The 17300-nt window shown below is 34.7% G+C and overlaps 1 long non-coding RNA gene across 2 annotated transcripts in view; it reads right to left on the bottom strand.

Annotated features, from left to right (window-relative positions):
• Positions 1 to 16597, bottom strand: part of LOC308552985 — a 206504-nt gene extending 189907 nt beyond the window's left edge. For both annotated transcript variants that reach the window (XR_013998166.1, XR_013998167.1), the window contains exon 1: positions 16356 to 16597. This is a non-coding gene — a long non-coding RNA (uncharacterized lncRNA). The remainder of the gene's footprint in view (positions 1 to 16355) is intronic.
• Between the last annotated feature and the right edge of the window lie 703 nt (positions 16598 to 17300).

The raw sequence follows: 17300 nt of genomic DNA, 5'->3' as shown, positions 1-17300 counted from the left end.
AAGCATACTGTAGCAACACAGCATATATTATTTTCCATGTGCTCATAAATAAAGGAAACTGCATGACTAGATAGAATTGGGATTATCTTTAAAACATAAAACTGGGAAGCATTTAAAATAGCTTTTTAATTAAAATGTCAAAATGATTTTTTGGGTATGAGCAATTACTTGATTGCTTTTTTCACTCACCACAAAATTTATTGTCACATTAAAGATCATACTTATTTTTATAAAAATAAAATAATATGATAAATTATTATAATAATTATTTTTAATTCTCACCTGAGGATATTTTTTCCATTGCTTTTCAGAGATAGTAGAAGGGACAGAGAGAGAGAAACATCGATGTGAGAGAGAGACATTGATTGTTTTGTCTCCTGAATGTGCCCCTTCAGGGGCCTAGGATGGAGCCTGCAACTGAGGTACATGCCCTTGGCCAGAATTGAACCCGAGACCCTTCGATCAGTGGGCCAACACTCTAACCAAGGAGCCAAACAGGCTAGGGTAAGATCATACTTTTTAAAACTAAGAGTCATAAATTGTTATGTAGTTTGGTCTTCAAAAGTAGGCTCTAAAATCAGAACTGAGTAAACTAGAATTTCATAGAATAAGAAATTGTTTTTAAGTTATTTACACAGCATACTGTGTTTACATAATTAGAGAAATGAATCTGAATAATTGCATTTAATAATAAACTAGGTATGCGTTAAAATTAGCAACAAGAAACATGACATTATCAAGTTCTAGAGTTCCTAAATTTAAAATATTGTCACAACTTTAATGAACCTATGGAGGAAAAAACCTACATACCAAAATTAGTTTAAAATAGAGTACCTAAAATATAGTAAGTTCAATGACTTCTACCTAATATAATAAATTTTGCTAGAGCAAAGAAAGGTATATTTAATGTTAAGTATTCAGTTTAAGAATGATACTTGGATTTTACAAAAGTGCATTTTATTGCATTTTTTAACTGAAATGGTTTACATGGACTTCTAGTGAAAGATAGAAGTAAACACATACATTTAACTCTATCCCTTGCCAAAACCCTAATAAATAACAATAAAATAATTTTAAAAGCTTAACCCATAAGGAATAATGGAACATAAGATATAATGGCAGAAACAAGCAAGCAAGCAAGCAAACCAGAATTAGATCAACAGAGTAGAAGCAGCCAAGAAAAGTTAAATTGTACTATAAAACACACAGACTAGAGAGATTAAAATTTTTTAAAGTAAAAAATACCAAGTTTTGGAAAGGGTGTGGAAAAACTGACATGATATACTGCTGGTGAAAGTATGTATGTATGCAAACATTCTGGAAAACTGTTTAATGCAGCCACTAATTCTGAACTTATTATATCCTATGACCCAGAAATCTTTCTCCCATTTGTATTCTCAACACAAATGTGCACCTATGTGCACACAAGATACTTAAAAGAATGTTTATAACACTATTATTCACAATTGCTCCCACCTTGAAACAACCACACTTTTCATCAATAGTAGAATGGATTAATATATCATGGTGTATTTTATATAATAGAATATTGTATGTAATGAAAATGAATGAACCACTACATTGTACAAAAGGAATTAATCTCAAAATATTAGGTAAGAGAAGTCAGACTCTCAAAAGACACTGTTTTATAAATTTAAAAAAGGTTAATTTATGGCTTTGAAGTTAAACTAGTGCTAACTTTTAGGAGGAAGTAGCATTAAGTGATTTGGCATAAGAGAAGTTCTGCATCATTGGTTATATTCTATTTTTTTCACCTCAGTGAAGACATGATTGTAGTAACTTTGTAATGATCTATTAAGTTGTATAATTATAGTTTTGCAGATTTTCTGCATAACGTTTCTGGAAAATGCTGAATATTTTATTAACAATTATTAAATTGAAATGTACAGTTTTTTAAAAAGAGGCAATTTTAGTCAACCAAATACAGTGAATTAGGCCAAGTAAGATAAATCATGGGTATTCACTGGATTTAGCACTAAGGTAAGAATATTAATGTTGTCCATGACAAAAATAGTTCCATAGTGTGGTGAAAACAAAACTATAGCAGTTGATTACTTTCTCACTTGAGGATATGTATTTTTTCATTGCTTTTCAGATGGTAGGAGAGAGAGAGAGACATGGATGTGAGTGAGACATTGATTGGTTGCCTCCCACACTCACCCTGAGTGGAGCTGGGGATGGAGCTTGACAACCAAGGTAGGTGCCCTTGCCCAGATTGGAACCCGGGACCCTGTAGTCCGCAGGTAAAGGCTCTAACCACTGGGCCAAGTTGGCTAAGGCTACAGTGTTTGGTTAAAGAGAGACTGTGAAGTTAGGAAGCGGAACGAATAATAAGTTATTTACTAATATTAATAATAAGAAGGGGAGGATTTGAAAAACAGATCAAGGGAAGAAGTTCTAGAGCATGTTCATAAGCTGATGGGAATGTCCACTAGAGAAGGGGGATCCACAGGCAATGAAATCACAGTTGTAGGGACAAGAGGTGTGAGAGAAAAGGGAACCCAAAAGCTCCGTGGGTGCTACCTCCATGGTAACAGACGGGTAGGGGCAGATTTGAGCTCAGAGGCTCATGTGATGGTAGATTTAGCACAATGGAGATCGGGGGTTCATGTCAATGTGCTTTACCTGTGAGCTAAGAGGAGTGAGAGTAAAAAGCATGAAGAGAGAATAGAGAGTCTGAAACGATCATTTTGGAAAGAGGAAAAGGGAAACGTAGCAGTGATGCCCAGTAACGTGGGTTTTTTTGTTTGTTTTTTATCATTGCTGCATAAATTCAAACCATGTTAAGCAATTTTTGAAGAACAAAAGGCATTGTCCTTGTTTATGAGGAAAATCAGTTTATTTAGAAGTGTTTAATTCCTAAAATTAGCATCTGATTAAGAGAAGCTAGAGAGGCCCTTTAAGCAGCTATTCCTTAAATTAGAGTAAACAAATACCTGAAAGAACAATCAGGTTGCACTAATTTATTTTTATTGATTTGAAAACATCGATCATTTGCCTCCCATCCACACCCTGACCAACCAGGGATCAAACACACGATCTTCTGGTATACAGGAGGACACTCCAACCAATGGAGCCACCCAGCCAGGGCAGGTGGTAGGATTATTTAGGTACATAAGTGTAATGTCATTTTCATGAATTAAAACAAAACATGTTGCTATATCTAAATGGAATAGATATCAATTCAGTTATCTACACAATATGTTTATTAATTATCTTAGGTCAAATATTAGCGAAGGATTGTAGATTTTTCAAAGTTATGATCAGGAAACAAAGAAAAGATGAAAATCATATCCTCAAAGTTTTCTATCAAGTAAGGGAGATACTTGGGAAGAAATCTTGGCAATAGTAAAGAATAGGATAAAATAAATAGGTATAATGCACAATGCTTAGCGATGGCAGGTGTAACAAAGTAATTAACTCCTACTTGGGGCAGCTACTTATTTCAGAGGCTTAATAAGAAAGATAGGATCCTTGATCCCAGGTAGCTTACATTCTAGTAGAGGAGAAAGAATGAAAAAAATTGTATCATTTAGAGACAAGTGTTATTGAGGAGTTATTAACTGACATACAAAGTTGAAAAAAGAAAGGAACCACTGTGACATTTACTAAGACCCAAGAAAATCAATGGCAATGCCCAAGGGAAAGGAAAGAAAATAAGATTCAAGGCAGGTAGGGTGATCTCTGTTAAATCTTTTGATGTTGTGTGAAAAATAGTTTTCATTGTAAAGGTATTATGAAACCACTGAAAGGTATCAAGCATGAGGGTGACTTAGATTTCCATTTTTAAAAAATTGCATGGACAGTGGTGTAGTGTTTGAATCACAGTACAGGGAGACTAAAATGAAGATAGCCTTGGAGGCAGGAAAGGGAAAAAAGATGGAGAGAGAGAGAAAAAAAAAAGGAAAGAGAAAGAAAGACAGGAAAAAGGAAAAGAAAAAATTCAGGTAAGAAAGTATTTCATGAATGAAATAGAGAGGTTGAATTCAGCATAATTATTTAGTCACGGGCCCTACTACAGCCAGGGCTCCTCCCTCCTAATCCCATTTTGTCTGCTCACTCTTGTGTGACCTTGAGTAATGCCTTCCTTTGCCTTGGATTATATGTAAAATGAGGATGATAATAAAACATAACTCATATGGTTGTGATTAGAATTTGAATTAATTAAAGCATATGCTTTGCTTTGATCTGTACCTGGCACATAAGTGATCACAAATATTAAAAAATAAAATGAAAAAGCAGAGTATGCTGGTTTAAAGAAAATAAAGACAAGAATGAGTTGATGACCTCAAATTTCTTGTTCAGTTAATTGGACTGATGATATTAGCATCAATTTAGAGAGGGATTTAAAGAGGAAGCATATTTGAAAGACAATAATAAATGCAATGTTTAAACATGTTGATTTTGAATTACCTGAGGGGTATTTTAAGTTTGCTCATTAGGCAACTGAATTTTTAATAAGGAGTTCAATGAGGAGGTCTGTATTGAGGATAAATATTTGTGAATTATTTTTGTATAGGAGCAGATGAAGTCATTCATTGCAGATGCTATTATCTAGGGAAACTAGATTTACAAAAGATGAAGGTGCCCTTCATATCTACAACACTGAACAACAATAACAACAAACAAAAAACACTGAGAAGGCACAGTTAGATTTAAAGAAGACATATAAAATTAACATGTAAAGATATTAAGGGAATACAGATTTCCAGGACTAAGAATGTTCAATATATCATATTCTGACTTAAAAAGTAGGACAATATAAAATATTGTCACTTCTTTCTGAGTAATCACTAGTAGAGCCATTAACACCCATATTTGTCCTGATGTTCTGTTCATGGCAATCTAAGCTTTTTCTATCATAGTCCTCAAAATTTGAGAGCCAATTGTCCAATCCAAAAGTCACTTCCAAGTTTTTAGGTATTTGTTACAGAAGCTCCCTACTTTGTGAAACCAATATTTATATCAGTTTCCTATTGCTGCAATAACCATTCTTCAGAAAGATAGTTGCTTAAAACACAGACTTATTATGTTACAGTTCTGGAGGTCGAGTCCAAAATGGGTTTCACTGGACTAAAATCAGGGTGTTGATAGGGCTGCATTCCTTTCTGGAGGCTTTGGAAGAGATTTTATTTTCTTGCCATTAACCAGTTTTTAGAGATTGCCTGCCTTTCTTGGCTTGTGGCCTCTTTCACTCTTCAAAGTCAATAGTGGCTGGTTAGGATTTCTCCTGATACCATCTCTCTAATTCTAATCCTTTCCCCTTCTTTCCCTTTGAGGATTCTTGGGATTACTGTGACTCTATCCAGATAATCCAGGATAATCTTATTATTTCCAGGTCATCTGACTAGCAATCTTAATTCCATCTCCAACCTTCATTCCCTCTTGCTTTGTAACATAACATATTGAAAAGTTCTAAGGGTTAGGATGTGCCATTATTCTACTTACCACATTACTGGTGTCATAATTGAATGTACTCATAGAAAGGTGATAGTGACATAAAACAGATTACATCGTGTTGGGGAATGGATGGATGTTCAAGAAGGAAAGACAACTGCACTTTTAAGAAATATGGTAAATGGGAAATAAAAACAAAAATGGAAGAAACAGATGAAACATTAACTTCCTTTTGTTGTTTGTTATTAAGATAAGTGATACTTCAACATGTCCATAGAGTGGTAGATAGTGGTTTGTAAAATCTTGTAAATGTGAATGGCATCCAAAATTTTAAGAGATCCAATTTTCTTGAAAATTCAAGAATCAACATATGTATCAGATAGCATATCAGGCAACTTCCTTGCCATTATTTTAATCATTTCCTGCTTTTGTGGATTAGAAGTGAAAGTGGTAAAGATAAAATCCTGATACATGTTGAACATGAGAAAACTTATATAGAACAGAAGTTAAGAGAATGCATTCTATAATAAGATTATTTTCAAAGTGCCATCACAACTCATTCCCCAGAAAGAATGGGTTTTGAAAGACTGACATTGTGTTGATGTGGCCATGGATCCACTGGAACTCTCACACTGCTGATGGCTGAGTAAACCAATGCGACCATATTTGAAACCAAGTTGGAACCTTGTCAAACTATTTGGGAAGTCAATTTGCAGAACAAATGTAGAAACTTCAAGAAACTCCACTCTTTAGGTATATAACTAATGGAAAGCATATACGTCAACCAAACACATAAGTGAAAATTTTATCAGTCACATTGTAATAAATAGCCCACTCTGGAAGCAATAAAAATGTATATCAAAAGAAAATTGTTCTACGTTCATGCTATGGAATACTATACAAAAATTAATCTCACAAATATAATATTGAATGAAACTAGCCAGATTCAAAATAATGCCTAACTTACAATTGCATTTACATGGAGCTCTAAAATCGCCCAATGAATGATTGAGTCTGGATAGTGGTAAACTTTGTAAAAGAGAAAAGTACTGACTACGAGAGAATACAAAACAGCTTCTATGAAACAGCCCGAGTTCTATTTATTAATATAGGTAACAACTGCATTAATATATTCACCTTGGGGAAAATTTGTTATGGTGTATATATATATATTTGATTTGTGTACTTTATATGTTTATTACATAAATAAATTAAAAAGTGATATGAAATAGTACAATATGTAAATATAGAAGTAGTAAGGAGGTAAGAGATGGTTATGCCAGTTTGATGTGAAAACATTCAGAGTATTTGGTAAAGGGGATGAATGCAAAGAGCCATTTATGTATATTTTTTAAATTCCCAGATTCAAGATTTAAAAGAATTGGCAACATTCAAAGAATATTTTCAAAATTAAGTTGTAGCTGACTGTCCATATACTATATTGAAATCGGAGAATATAAATGAGAAAACCAATTTGCTTGGAAAATAAATGTTATTTTAGCCTACAAAGTAATAAAGTTTCAAAATGGTCATTAGAATTCCAAAGAGGTTTAGATGCAACTAAATATAAGTTGTCATGTGCACAGATGTTACTACAGTTTAACCTATATTAACTATAATTTTAGCTTGCAATATTTCTCTTCTTCAAGCAAAGCCTATGATCCCAAATGTTATGCCAGATGGCGAAAAGGTTGTATGTTACACTCAGGAAACCAATACAAAAATGTTGAGGGCTATGTTCAATAGGCCATTGTTATATTTGGCTGAGATTATTTAAATATTAAGCAAGATGTAAAGCTTAGACAAGAGCTTTAAAAATCATGACTTTTTATATTAGATAATTTCTATGCATGCATTCATTTTTTTCTAATTCCCCAAGTTGTTTTCCTTTTAAGTTGCTATAATTGCCACATTACCACTCATTTTGTCTCTTTCCCCAGACATAAATGCTGAAATATTTATTGAGTTAGGCTCTGGATCATTTCACAGTATCTACCTTTTGACTTCAAGTATTCAGTTTTAAGTATATTTTGTTAAGGAATTTGGCAATAAAGAATATAAGTTTTTTTCTGGAATTTCTATGTAAAGTCAGTTTTTAGCTCTGCCAAATAAAAATGATAAATTAATTTGGAAATTTAAATAAGTACCCAATTTAAAAAAATTCCTTCAACTTCCTAGCTGGAGGGAACAAACCATTTATAAAAACTTAAATTACTGAGAACATATACAAATGGAATATATTTGGTATAAGACTAGAGTGCTCATGTTTTTGTTTTTTAATACTCATCTGAGGATATTTTTTCATTGCTTTTCAGAGAGAGTGAAAGAGCGAGCAAGAGAGACATCAATTGGTTGCCTACCGCACACATGCACCCTGACTGGGGTTGGAGTCTGCCTGCAACCCACTTACATACCCTTGTCCAGAATTGGGCCCCGGACCCTTCAGACCGAGGGCTGACGCTCTAACCACTGAACCAAACCGGGTAGGGGTAGAGTGCTTATATTTATTGAAGGTGTATCACAGAACACCATCCCAAACAATATTTTCTCCTGTGAAGTCAAAATAAAGACACTCAGTCACAAATGTTTTGCTTATAAAAAGGTGTGTTTTTTTTCTTTTGTAAAAGTAAACATGGAAGGTAATAAAACTGGTACTGACCAGAGACTAGTTCATTATTTAGGACACTGGTTCCAATAGAAGGAAGCATTATTGCATTTGGGAAAGAACATGATCAGAGAATTTGGGTCCTTAGGTATTTATCATAAATCAACTCTGTGACCTTGAACAAGAGAGTTAAATTGGGGGTCTTCTATTTCCTCCTCTGGTAGGCATTTGCATTTGGTATTAATAATCCCCATGATTCTACTTATCTCTAAAACTCCATAAATTAATATGAAAATCAGGAAAAGTATGCTTTTGTGTATTGTTTTTAAACATATCCTTTATGCTATTTATACATTGTAAATAACTAGATCATTGCATTTCAAGTGTTTTATCATCAGATAACACCTTTCAAATGAGATCTTACTACAGATAAAAAACAAAAAACAAAACAAAAACAAAACAAAACAAAACAGAAAAAATAGATAAAAGTTGAGCTGGTCCTGTTAAAGGTGTTGAGAAGTTGCTAGTCTCTTTAGCTCTGCTTGATCTTTCGTTTTTGACACATAAATAGACTTTGCAGAATTTCTAAGTCTCTTTGGAATACAGTTTAAAAATTGCTACACTAGACAACTCCAAACAATAAATGTTTTGGACTCTAGGATTGTGGTACGGAAATTGGAAATATGAAATGCTCTTAGCTATTTTCCACTGTACAATTGCTAGAGAACAACAGTGTATGCCTTTCTTGCCCTTTACTTATTATTAACCACAATTATTAGCCATCTTATATTAAGGAAAATAAGCCTCTCTTAATAACTTTGTATATGAGATGCCTAAATTAGATTTCAATTTAACTTCAATTATATAACAAATCACATTTTCAAATGGGATATGATTCTCACGTCTTCAACTATGTAATATCATAGACTATTAGAACTATGATATATGTTATCAATAAAGATAAAATATCAGGCATAGTGAGGATTTCTTATTTCTTAGTTTCCCAACAACATTCTGTTACATACTGTAAGGTGAGAAATTAGGTAGAATGTTGTTAAAGTAATGAGTCTTTTTTAAAGGAATAGACAGCTTTATATGAGCTCAAGTTTGTAATAATTTGCTGTGGTTGCAATAACAAAGTACTCCAACTGGGTGGGATAAAACAAGAATTTAAGTTCTGGAAAGCAGGAGTCTTAGATCAAGTTGTCAAGAGGGTTGCTTCCCTTTGAGAGCTGTGAGAGAGAAATCTGTTCCGTGCCTCTCTCTCTTAGTTTCTGGTGGTTTGCTCTCAATCTTTGGCATTTCCTGGCTTCTGCTGCATCACCCTGATCTCTGCCTTCATTATCACATGGTGTTTTCCCTGTGTATGTGTCTCGACCTGAATTTCCCTTTTTTGTAAAGACACCAGTCATATTCCATTAGGGGTACATCCTGTTTCTCTATGACTTCATCTTGACTAATTACATCTGTAATTATCCTGTTTGCAAACAAGGTCATGTTCAAAGGTACTAAAGGTTAATACTTCAACATGTGAATTTGGGGAGGGGACACAATTCAATCCATCACACTGGTAGTTTCAGTCAGATTTATCAATGATAGAAGTATGAGAGAAGATAGCAAAAGAAACTAATGAGTATTGAAATAAAACGGTATTTTCTAAGACATTTATCTTTCTGGTAGTAATCTTCCTGCTTGCAATTGCAAATCACAAGGGTAATATACTTGGAGAGCATCCTGTGAAGTGAGCTAGTGATCATAAAAGACAAGACTAAAAGTGAAACTCAGAGAGGGGTGTCTAGTTTAAACTAGAAACATGTTCGGCACAATCACAAGGCAAGTATTACCAACATCTACTATGGCCAATGAAAGGAAGCTGGGCAGTTCAACCATATCATTTAAGTCCACACCAGAGGAATGTAAGCACCACTCTTGCCCATGAAACCACCGTGGAACTCTACAGAAGACTCAGAACCTGAGACTTAACATTTTGGGAAGCAAATTGTCAAGGAGAAGCTTAAACTTGAGCACAGATGTCTAACCAACCCACAAAATGAAACCAGTGGGAACTTAACTCAAAGAGCAAAGATTTGCCATGACGAAGAAAAGGCAATTCAAATGAAACTGAGAATCTTTCATAGCAAGGGCTGAAAATACTGCACTTGAATATCTGGACTCTGAGGAAATAGAACCATAATCTGAGTACCACATAGAAACCTGGAAAAGAAAAAGTGCAGAAAAAAATAGTCTAATCAGAACTGAGATTTAATAGCTAGAAAAATTATGAACGTCTTTGTGTCATTTATAATATGCTTACAGAAATACCCATATAATTTAATAGTTGAAATTGTGTATTTAGTTCAGCTTGCATTAATTGGTTATACTCATGCATCCATTACATTTTTGAATCATTTACTATTTATTAGTGTAGTTTTCAATATTCAATTCAATATCAGTTGCTATAATGAGTGCTGCAATACAAATATGAGTAAGACAGAGTCTCAGCCCTCCAAATGTTCACAGTCTAGTGGGAGAGAGAGAGCGAGCTATCAGTGGCTAATTGCCAAGACGGGAATAAACAAAAGGCTTCAGGAAGAAAAACTAGTTTAAAGAATAGGTCTTATTTAGTTTTCCTCTCCAAGGAACATGTAAATTTTTCATGCCAAAGAATGTAGAAAAGACTTCCTCAGTTGCTAGAACCAAACATCTTACAGATGATCTATCTGTGCTTGCTGAGACCCATAGCAAGCTAAGATCCCTGTGTGGGTAGATCCTGTTGCTAAGTGTGACAGTTTATGGATCACAGAAATAATTTACTTAACCAAGTGCCCTAAAAGGCATCTAGCCCCAATTAGGCATAGCAATTTAAAAACCATTTAGAACTTACATGGGGTACATCTTTTTCAGATGATGTGTGACTAATTTGATTTTCATCACTTACATAGCAAATAGCAATTTCTTCAGGCAAATTCATCAACCAAATATTTATATTCTTCTAGTAATTCTCTAGATAAACCAAAGACCTGTACTCCTGCAGAATAAAGGGGAGAACATGGAGGACTGCCCAGTAGATAAACTAAGTGTGCTATGACATATTCCTTAAAATTCCATACTTTCTTTTATAATAACATTTTAAGAGTGGTTATTTCCATCCTGTTATCCTAGAGAGAATGGCCTGGGAAGGCTATTAAAGGCTATTAATACAGTTGTAAGAGCTTCTAGACCCTGAATATTCAAATAGTATATCTGACTGACTTCTAAGCCTAAAAAATTTTCCTATTTCTGCATTTGTCTATAAAATGGGAATAATAATAATATAATACAACACAGTGTTACTGTGAAAATTAAATATAATAACATATATAAAGCTTTCAGAACAGTGCCTGGCAAAAAGGAAGCCTATATAAATATTAACTTTCATTATTATTCTTTAAGTTACTTGGTAAAGTAAATGATAGTCTATAATAAAGGGCACAGATAAAAGGCTTTTGATTCAACTAAATAATTCATGCTTCCAAATTAATTTTATTTTGATCATCTGGTCACAGTCTGGGTATATAAAAATGGATATTAAATGTCTAAAAAGTCAATAGCAAGTCTATTATTATATTACAGAAATTCATAACCCAAACTAACAAAAGCTTGAAGATCTTTTTATATATAATAAAACCAATATTGCTAATTAAGTGAAAAGCAAACATGGCCACAAATCTAAACCTAATGATAGGTCATTGACTTTCTTTAGGTGCCTTTTTCTTCAAGCCATTGGTACGCATTAATTTCATTTGTGACACAGAAAAATAGCACTTACATAGAGAAACACCAGTTAAAATGAATACAAAATTAATTTATATATCAAATATGTATTCAGAACCAAGGAAGTGGGTTTATTTAGTACATTAATAAGAGTATGGGTTCTATTGTCAAAAAGCTTTGGTTTAAAATTTGTCTTTGCCTTGTTAGCGTTTTAACTTCATCAAATTATTTAACTTCTCTGAAATCAATATTTTGCAACAAGAAAAATTTTTGAAAGTAAAGGGAAATAACAGTACCTTTCTTACTGTTATTTCATAAGACTAAGAGTAGTTGAACTTAGACCTATGAACCAGCTATGAACCAGGACATCATGTTCAATTCCCGGTCAGGGCACATGCCGGAGTTGCAGGCTGGGTCCATGCCCAGTAGGGGGCGTGCAGGAGGCAGCCAATCAATGATTCTCTCATCAATGATGTTTCTATCTCTCCCTCTCTCTCTCTTCCTCTCTCTGAAATCAATAAAGATAAATAATTAAAAAATTAAATAAATAAATAAATAAATTAAATAAAATATAAAATAATTTAAAAAAATAAAAGAGATGGAATTCAAATTATCACTAAGTAAATATTACCCTTATTCATTTTCATTGAAAGGTTAAAAGAATAAATGGCAGAAATAATTACTATCTTTATGGAGCTTACAAAAGCATTATAAAAGAGGTTTGGATTTTTTTTCTCTCATGAGTAGAAATAGGTAAACCTACATAATTTAGGCAAAATGCATAGAAGCTTCAATAAGATTCAGAGAGTCAAAAAATTTTCAAAGCCTTAGTTATAAAATACACAATGAACACATACATATACATTCGCACTTAAAAATAGGCTACTTTTTGTTGGTCCTTTACAAAATTTAAAATATTTTTGGTTCCTGTTAAGTTTGAAAAAGCAGAAAAGAGGTGAATATCAGGAAAAGAAAATATAATTATCTCAATGAGAAATTTTCCTGTATACTGACATTAATGTTCATTATCTAAGCCTGAGTTATTTTATTACTTCAGGTCTTCCTGATCTTCACTTTACATTTCACCTAAAATACATGACAGGATTAATTTCTTCCTTCCCCAAATGTGAATGGTAATAAAATTGTTTTAAAATACTTTTGATTCCAAAGAAAATTTAAACAAACTAAAAGATTAAAAAAGGGTAATTTTATACCCAAGATAGCCAAGTAGGACTGCTTATCGCAACCAGTATGATTTTATCTGCTAATTCAGTGACATGAAATGTTATTGCACGAGTACTATTTCAGTATCATTGTTTCATTCCACAGCCTGTCTTTTGAAAGCTCAGATGTCTCTGATTTTTGAAATGTTCTTAGAATGTCCTAGAGCATCCAGGGCATTGAGCAGCTCAAGGCCGGTGGGTGCTGCTTTTGCTTTGCTTTGCCCTCCTTGGGAACAGAGGGGATAGGATGGGAGGGCACTTGTGTCGGCTTATAGATTACTTTAACTTAATGAGAGAAGAGAAACCTGAATATTTGCATACATCTGGGCACAAATAACATGTTGCTACAAAACTGATTAATAATTGTATTTAGGAGGCCACAATTAGCTATATTTACATCTTGGTGCCGGTGGGAAAGTAGAAAATGAATATTTATCATTCCTCCCTTGCCTTAATTTGAAAAGGCTGTTAACCAACGTTGTAACCTGTGTATGCAGTATTTCTGAAAAGTTTAATGTAAAAAGTGATGCTTTTCTTCCTTCATTTTTCTTGGTGGAGGGTACATAAGCATACCAGGTGATAAAAAATGCTTTAAATCCTGTTTATAGATTTTTTTATTAATACCTTTTTATAGTGAAAGGAATCAACATGTTTCCTATTAAGATTTGGACAGCCCCGAGAATATTTTCAATTTACATAAGCTTTCAGAAATAAAATTGTGTTTTCTGTAATCCTACCCAATTCTAAACAAAATGTGGTGGATATTTTAAAGAATTCATTCACACTAAGTCGTCAGGAGAAACGTTTTAATTCCACATATCTGTCAAAATAGAGAAATGTAAGATGATGCTTTTTAAAGTACTATAGGTGGAATTTTAAAGAGCAATTTAAAACACTGGCAGTCACTAACTCTTTCTAAAAAGAACAATGGGAATAAAGATATTCACTTTTCCCCCTTACTTTATGAAGTCTCAGAAATATATTTTCCCTTTCCCTACCCTTCTCTCCTTCTCTCTCTCTCTCTCTCTCTCTCACATTCTCTCACATTCTCTCTCTCACACACACACACACACACACACACACACATACACAGACACACACACACGCGCACGCTCATGTGGACATGAAACCCAAACCCTGACCCGTAAAATTTTAAATAATGAGATATTAGATAAAAAAATACCTTGCACAAATTCATTTCTATACTAACACCACAGTTTTTCTATTGGTATTTATTTTAGTTTCATTACAATAGCATTTAGTGATGACACATTATATATAAATTCAGTCATGTTTCACATGTACTAGCATTAACGCACATACAAATCACCCGGGGATCTTGTAAAAAATGAGATTCTGCTTCAGCAGGTCTAGGGATACAAGCTCACGTAGTATTTCCAATGTATGGTCTGAAACTGCATTTTGAGTAGGAAATGACTAAGCCATTTACTCCTCCCAATACCTCTCTAAGTATATACAATAAACTTTGCAATGTTATAGGAGCCTCCAACACAGCCGGTTTAAGCAATTTCCCCAGCAGGAAAAAATAAAGTTAAATAAAACAAACAAATAAAAATAGCAAGCAGTGTAATATGTGTTCACATCCTGGGAGTTCTTCAGGCCCTGACCATTTTTATCCCTACCCTACCTCGCCTGGCAGTTAATTAAGGCTAAATATAGGAAATGTGCACTTCCTTGGAGCAGACAGAGAGGGAGGGAGGGAGGGAGCCTGGGACAGAGAAACACTGAGGAGGAAGGAGACAAAGAACAAGTTTAGGATAAGTCATGCGCTAATTATTTCCTCTTCATGTTACAAAATCAACTTCTGCAGTGCAATCATCTAATAATTTAATGCAGAAACATTTGTTTGATAATCTTTGAAAGGCAGTGACTAGTAAACATTTAATTAGATCTGTTCTACTCCATTGCCTGGATTGATGGACTATCACCCACGACTGCCGAGTCTGCACCTGAGCTCAAGTTAAAGAGACTCTTGGGACAGAAGGTCACACTGAGAATTTTCAGTCTACACTGAAGCTGGCTCAACATCCATTGTGTTAAGTTACTTTCTTATCTCTTAAAATGATAATCATATCTACTTTATTGATGTCACAAACCCAATTTGCTTTTGATGTTATAACTATATAGTTTACATTAAATTCCTGTTACAGGTGAAACAAAGGTTACAATGATATAGGGGTACTGGAATTAAAATTTTTCATGTAGTTAACAATCATGGAGTGCTTTTTATGTGCCAAATATTAACATATTCTGGATATGCAGTGGGAAAGAAAAAAAAAAAAGACCCTTGCCTAACGGTGCTTATACTCTAACAGGAAGACAAACAACTGACTAATCGATAGTAAAAACGTCAGGAAATGTAAGCGCCAGGAAGAAAATAAAGAAAGGCTAAGGAATGTGTGGGAAGAGGGTGCCCTTTCAGCCTGAGGGATCAGGGAGGGCTTCTCTAAAAGGGCTCCGGAGCAGGCGCAGGAGCCCGGTGAAGGGAGGGAGGAAGCGGGGGCGAGAGGCCCAGAGCGGTGCGCGGGGAAGGCACCCGCACCCTCACCCGCACCCTTGCTGTCTCTGAAGAGCATCCAGGCGGTCAGTGTGGCTGGGAGGAGTGAGAGAAGAGCCGAGAGGTAGGAAACAAGGGGATGGAGGTGACTGCGATACAGCCTGGGCACTTTCCCCAGTGTAAAGAAAGCCACTGGAAGGGTTCCCCTGGAGGAGTAAGGTGAGCTACGCTAATGACAGCGTTAGGCTCCGCTGGGAGAGACCCACCGAGGCAGCCCACTGGAAGGTTTTGTTATTGTTGTTGGTTTGTTTTCTTGACCATATATTGTTACATGGGTATGAGAGCAGAATAAGTAGAGAGGTGAATTGAGTCAGGTTAGGGTTATTTGTATTAACCTTATCAAGAATATTTTCATACATTATACATATATGTGTGTATACTTATATATACACAAATGCCCCATGCAAGAGCTTATTTCTAGAGAAATAATAAAGTACTTTTTCCCTCAAATGCAAATTTTGATTTATAAGTTATTCATTTACTTGCTCATTTAAAAAAGCATGGAGCATTTTCTGTGTTTCACGAATAGTTCTTGGTGCCGAGGATACAACAATAAACAGAAAGACAAAGAAATTTTTTTTCCTTTATATACTAATTCCTTCCTCCTATTCCTTAAGTCATTGCTACCATTCATTTCACTATGTATAAGCATACATCTATATCTCCACACATAATATATTCAAGTACACGTAAGTGAATACATTGCTGTCATTATTTTGAACAACTGTTTTCTGTTAGGCCAATTCAGAATAAGAAATATAAAAGCTTTTATTTTTACCTTCATTTATTCCTTCTTTGAAGCTCTTCCTTTCTTTATATAGATCCAAGTTTTTCTTTATTTCTATCAGAGTTTTGATCTGTAGTGTTCCTTTTTGATTCTTTATTAGATTTTCCATCTGTTTACATTGCCAATCTGCTCTCACAATGCTGCCAACTGTATCCATAGAGCTCTGAGCATATTAACCTTAAGTTCCTGGTTGAAAACTCCAGCGTCCCTACCATGTCTGGTTCTGGTGCTTGCTTGCTTTCTCTGTTTCTTGACGTTGTGTTTTTTGAATTGCAACATGCCTTGTAATTTTTTTATGATAGCTGGACACAATATAGGAGGTAAAAGGAGCTGCTGTAAATAAACCTTTAGTAACGTGAGTGAGGTGTGTGGAGCGGGAGCGAGTTTTATAGTCCTATGATTAGGTCTCTTTCCGTGAGCCCATGCCCCTGGAATATGAACTTCATAAGCATTTCCCAGGATCTTTTTTCTCCCCCTTAGGTGGACAGATGGTTAAAGTTGGATATTTCCCTTCCCCAGATCAGGTAGGCTCTGGTTAACTAGTTTCCCCTGAGGGTCAGTCTTGTTAAGAAGAAAAGAGTGTGCCAGCATATTTCAGTCTCAGAATGGACCCTCTAAGACTGGGTCCCCTTGGAATTTTTAACTTTCCGTATTCTCAGCACTGCGCCTTCAGCAATTAGTCACCCACAGGTTAGGTTTTCCTATCAAAGTACTGGTTCCCTAAGCCATTTCCAACCATGATGTTTGCTCTGGTGAGCTGACTCTCCAGCAGTCTTGGGGGCAGTGGTTTCCCCTATGATAGGTCTCATTTCTCTTATGAATCCAGGAAGAGTTGAGTTTTTAGTCTGGTTAGCTTTCTACTTGTTAGGACAGAGTCATGTCTTGCAAGCTCCTTTGCAGAGCCAGAAGCCAAAGTCCCTATTTACTCTTTCAAGT

The sequence above is a fragment of the Miniopterus schreibersii genome (genome assembly GCF_964146895.1).
Source record: "Miniopterus schreibersii genome assembly, chromosome: 2".
Lineage (NCBI taxonomy): Eukaryota > Metazoa > Chordata > Mammalia > Chiroptera > Miniopteridae > Miniopterus > Miniopterus schreibersii.
Note: the sequence above shows the minus strand (reverse complement) of the source record. Positions and strands in the feature narration are given on the sequence as shown.